The following is a 6,131-nucleotide window of genomic DNA, read 5'->3' on the forward strand; positions in this document are numbered from 1 at the left end:
TTAAAATGTTTGATTTTAAAACTCTGATATCATGTTTTATGTGTATAAATTGTGTGTGAATATTCCCAAACTCTCTGACAGTGCGATCTTATGTGATGTAACTTTTTATAAAAAAAAAAATATATAAACACATGTCTGTATTAAAGGGAAAAAAGGATTGATAAACACGTATTTGGAATGCGATTAAATAACAAGTACTTTGGGTGTCTTTTTCATTATATTTATTTTCATATTAGCAACAGAACTTAAATTACATCCGGTTTAATAGCAACACTGTGCACCAGCGTGAATCCAGTGAATCCCGCAAAATCCATCTTTAATCTCGCAGGTGTCTGATCCACTACGAGAAGAGAAAACTGTCCAGCTTGCCTGTGCTTTTTTCACTCCTCCCCTCACTGCGCATCTCAAACAAGCCTATTCACTCGGCCAACTGAGGTAAACACTGTGGTAAACACAGGTAGCCTATCGCTCTTTACAACGTCGGACACATAACGGTAATTTATGTGATTGGCCTTTTGCTTAAAGGAACACTCCACCGTTTTTTTAAATAGGGCTTATTCACCTTCTTTCCTACATTTAGATAGGTGGGCAAATGCATTTTTGTCTCAGTGCATGCGTTGTTTTAGTTTGACAGGGTCGGCGCTAGCTTAGCTTAGCACAATGAATGGAATCCTTTGTTGCCAGCTAGCATGGCCTGAGTAAAAGTGATAAAAAATTTTTTTTTAAAACCACCTAATTACTTCTTGTGGCCTGCGTATTCACAACGAGTACAAATAGCAATGCAGATTAACACTAGGATATTTCCTAGGCAGATATTGACTTGGGACTATATTAGGGGGAAGCACAGGCGAAGCACTGCTGCTTAGGCGAAGCACTGCTACTTGGGCGCAGAGATATCACGCAACACATGAAATGTCAACATACCGGCGTGAATAGTAGCTGGCTATTTTTCCTACAGTACATGAATGGCAATGAACATGGCTAATTTTGTAAGAGACGAAGAGGGTGACTACTCAGACAATCAAGAGCCAGAACCATACCTGAGTTTTCAGAAGATGAGCTGCGTGCTTTGGAAATAGAATGACAGGAGGAGGAGATTGCGATCGCTCAACAGCCTGAGGACGTGAGGATGAGAGCCAACACGAACTGGTGGTGTGAATGTGGGGGAATATGCCAATCTATCCCGACTGAAATAGTGTCTGAGCTGTAGAGAGTGGGACATTTTTTGCCATCGATGACCAGGCTCAGCACGTAAGATAAAGATTAACTTTTACTCTATTTTTTTTCCCGGTGTGATAAAGTGAACTGGAAAAAAAGCCCCACACCGAATGGACCAAATGGACAACTGTCCACAGAGTAAGTGATTATTTTAAACATGACGCATGTATAGATCGAAAAGTAAATGTGGATAGGAGCAGGCTTCACTCAATGTGTACACTTGTCAATTTTAAGAGTGCTGGCCTAGATAATTATAATACATGAAGTGGGAGAGAGGCCGCACTATGCTTAAATATATTTTTATTTTTATTTTTAGTTGCACAGACGCGTTTCGGCGCGTGCCTTCTTCAGTGTGCACACTGAAGAAGGCACGCGCCGAAACGCGTCTGTGTAAATAAAAATACAAATATATTTAAGCATAGTGCGGCCTCTCTCCCACTTCATACATGTATAGATCGACCCATATTATACCTGTATTCACATTCACATATTATACCACATATTCACATTTCATGTGTTGCGTGATATCTCTGCGCCCAAGTAGCAGTGCTTCGCCTAAGCAGCAGTGCTTCGCCTGTGCTTCCCCCAAATATAGTCCCAAGTCAATGTCTGCCTAGGAAATCACCTAGTGTTAATCTGCATTGCTATTTGTACTCGTTGTGAATATGCAGGCCACAAGAAGTAATTAGGTGGGGTTTTTTTTTTTTTTTTTTACTCAGGCCATGCTAGCTGGCAACAAAGGATTCCATTCATTGTGCTAAGCTAAGCTAGCGCCGACCCTGTCAAACTAAAACAACGCATGCACTGAGACAAAAATGCATTTGCCCACCTATCTAAATGTAGGAAAGAAGGTGAATAAGCCCTATTTCAAAAAACGGTGGAGTGTTCCTTTAACTATGTTATCAAACAGCTAATAGTGTGTTGCTAATGTTACACAAACCATGTTCCCGTTCGCCATCTCAGAGTCTGACCGCTGCCTCAGTATCCTTAAAAACGACTTGAACAACCAGAACGTCAGTGGAGAAAGGTAATCATAACATCGTAATATATCGTACATTATATGCATCATACACCTGCTATATTGCTAAATCTATAACCCGATTTTTCATTTCAACAGAAAAATATACCGGGATAACCAGGCAAGGGCGTGGTTAGCTGGTACCCTCTGACGTCAGAGGGTACCACAACTTCCATTAGGAAAATTCAACTGCAGTAGCCACCGTTCAACCTGAAGAGGGCAGCACTCAGATGTTTTTACACCATATATTGTAGAATTAAAACACTTTAAACCCAAATGTCAAAAAAATTACTTGAATCAATGAACAGCATTAATAAAGCCCCAGTCTTACAGATCATTAACTAAAAAAAGTTGTTTAAGACGCTAGGGGAAAACTCTTTTCTCCGAAATACTTAAGCCTTTATAAAATAACGCAGTGCTACTGCACAGCCATACAGTGCTGAGGCTTACTCGCACGCTATTGGCTGGTCAGTGGGAACTGCACAAACCAATGGCAGAGAGAACCGCCCCGTTCTTCCCAGAAGTCCACGAGGAGCTGGCGAAATCGTGGCATGCCCCCCTACTCTGCACGCCTACGTCTCTCTTCCTCGTCTGCGCTCTCGACCATCGGCGGCGCAGAGGAAAAAGGCTACAAGCGGCTGCCTCCGCTCGTGGAAGCCGTGGCGGCGCACCTCTGCCCACCCTCGACGATTGGCTGGAAAGCCAAGGTTTCTCAGCCGTCTAAGCCCTGCAGGACGACCTCAGCCTCAGCCTCAGCCTCAGCCTTAGCGTGTCTGCTGGCCAGGTAGGCTCCGCCCTCCACTCGATGAAAAAACAAAAATACTCAACAAAAGAGCATTCTTTCTCTTATGCATCATATGAGTATCGGCACCCTGCTCAAATGCAGCGCGCCGCCTCTCAACACTATAAAACCCCTGGCCAACTGGGCAGAGGCTTGGAAAGCCATCCCTGCTGTGTCACGATGGGTTATAAACACAATAGAGCAAGGCTACTTGCGCCAATTCACTCGCAACCCACCCCGCTTCGCGGGCATAAGACACACTTCAGTAACAAGCAACGCGTCTCACGTCCTCCGCACCGAAGTGGTGAGCTTATTGAAAAAAGGGGCTATAGAGGCTCCTCCGCCATCTAGAATGCCTGGGTCTCAGAATAAACACAGCCAAGAGCTCGTTGCTGCCCAGGCAGAGGATCTCTTTCCTGGGTGCGATTTTAGTTCAGAACAGGAAACAGACCCCTCAGAACGTTTCAGAGGATGCTAGGTCTTATGGCCTCAGCTTCATCAGTACTCCCGCTGGGTATGCTGCACATGCGCCCCCTTGCAGTACTGGCTGAAACCTCGGGTTCCTCCCCAAGCGTGGCGCTCGTGCAGTCTGTCTATCAGAGTGGGCCACGGCTGTTTCAGAGCCCTGGATCCTTGGTCGACACCCAGTCTCTTCAAGTCTGGGATGAGCTTGGGGACAGTCTCGAGACGAATGGTAGTCACCACGGATGCCTCCAACACGGGTTGGGGCACTCTGTGCAAGGGTGAACCGGCCTTCGGCTCATGGTCGAGCACGGAGGGACGGTTGCACATCAACTGCCTGGAAATGATCGCAGTAGTGCTAGCCCTCAAGACCTTCCTACCACGTCTCTCAGGTCACCACGTCCTGGTCCGTACGGACAACACGACAGTGGTCTCCAACATAAACCGCCAAGGCGGGCTCAGGTCGAGACAGCTGTACAAACTGGCCAGAGGTCTCATCCTATGGGCGAACGGCAACCTGCTCTCTCTAAGAGCAGCGCATGTGCCGGGCAGACTGAACCAGGGACCAGACATGCTGTCCAGGGGCCAAGTGTCCCCTGGGGAATGGGCTCTCCACCCCCAAACAGTTCAAATGAGATGGAGTGTTTTCGGGAGGGAAGAGGTCGATCTCTTCGCCTCCGAAGTCAACTGTCATTGCCCAATATTCTTCTCAAAGGGCAGGGACGTGCTGGCCCACTACTGGCCCAGCCGTCTACTTTATCCTTTTCCTCCGGTCTCGCTCCTCCCCCAAGTCATAAAAAGGATCAGGGAGGGCAGACATATAGTCCTACTAGTGGCCCCTCTCTGGCGGATCCAAACCTTGGTTCCCCGAGATGATTCAGCTGCTCGCAGCAACCCCTTGGCCAATTCCCCTGAGGATGATCTGGCGCCTCTATGCTCTTAAGTGGTCTGTGTTCTCTAGCTGGTGCGCAGCCAGAAACCAGGACCCGGTCTCGTGTGAAGTATCAAAGATAATCTCATTTCTTCAAGAGCTGTTGGATGCAGGCCATTCTCCATCCACGCTTAAAGTCTATGTGACAGCCATCGCAGCTTTTCATGCACTGATGGCTGGCCAGTCGGTGGGCAGGAACGACATGATTGGCTTAACCCCCCAGGGCCCCCAACGGTGCCCTCCTGGGACCTATCAATGGTCATTCGAGCACTGAAGGGGCCCCCATTCATACCGTTGCAAATGGCCGAATTAAAACCACTTTCGCTGAAAACTGCGCTACTGCTAGCCTTAGCATCAGTTAAGCGAGTTGGTGACCTACAAGTGCTCTCTGTGAGCGCTTCCTGTCTGGAGTTTGGCCTAGGTGACTCTAAAATCATCCTCAAACCAAGACACGGCCCCGTTCAACCCCGTTCAAAGCACAGGTGATCACGCTCTCTGCTCTCCCCTCCACGGAAGACGAGCAGCAGTTGCACCTGCTCTGCCCAGTCAGGGCTCTGAGAGCATACATCCCTGCGCTGCAAGCACACAAGTCCCTTCATCATGATTGTGGCTGGCCTCAGTGAGCCCGGCCCTTTACATTATGGGTCTTTGCCCCTTATATGATATGTCAATAAACTCTAGCTTGGGACCCTTATTAGCGTCCCAACTTGGGTGGTGTACATGTCGTTGCACTCATCATAGCGCGGTGTGACTGAATAGGTTCCCCTAGAGTCTTAAGCTAAGACGCAGTTAGACTGACCGTTCGAAAGGGAACATACTCGGTTACTAATGTAACCTCGGTTCCCTGAGATAAGGGAACGAGTACTGTGTAGACGGCCGTGCTATGGTGCGAACGACTAGCGATCGTCGCTTCAGTCAATAAAAACCTGAATCTGTGGCAATTCCAACGTCTTTTATAGGCGGATTCCCCCTGGAATTTCCCCGGGGATTCCCCTGCGCTCAGTTCCCCGGGCTTCGCACTGATTGGTATGCGCAGTTACGCCGCTCTGCCATTGGTTCGTGCAGTTCCCACTGACCAGCCAATAGCATGCGAGTAATCCTCAGCACTGTATGGCTGTACAGTAGCACTGCGTCATTTTATACAGGCTTCAGTATTTCAGAGAAAGGAGTTTTCCCCTAGCGTCTAAAGCTAAGACACAGTACTCGTTCCCTTATCTCAGGGATCCGAGGTTACGTAAGTAACAGAGTACGTTTGTGACGTCAGAAACCCCAGCGATTTCAAACCGCTTTTTTTCACTGCAGTTTTAAAAAGAAAACACTCAGCAGCAATGGTGTTGACTTATGAATTTGCACATGGTTTGGCTTAAAGCAAATTAAAAACACCACATAAACATATAAACAACATTATTTTATATACAATAAAATGGGTTGCTATTTCATATTCCACTTTAAAAGCAACCTCTGTTTCTAGAACAGTTACCTTTTTGCACCATAATTAATAAATATATTTTTATTAAATGTACAGTATTAAATCACAGAAGTCCCAAATTTATTCAGGAAAATCCTTCAGTTGAGAGAAAAACATACAGGTTCGTTTTGATCTCAGAGCGTCACGGCCTTCATTTGTAATGCCACAATCTATCTGTCACAGTATGTTCAGTGTGTTTAGTTTTCATGGACTTTTGTTTTCATTCATCTTCTGTGTTCCTTGTTCAGATTCC

The sequence above is a fragment of the Leuciscus leuciscus genome, assembly GCF_965113295.1.
Source record: "Leuciscus leuciscus genome assembly, chromosome: 9".
Classification (NCBI taxonomy): domain Eukaryota; kingdom Metazoa; phylum Chordata; class Actinopteri; order Cypriniformes; family Leuciscidae; genus Leuciscus; species Leuciscus leuciscus.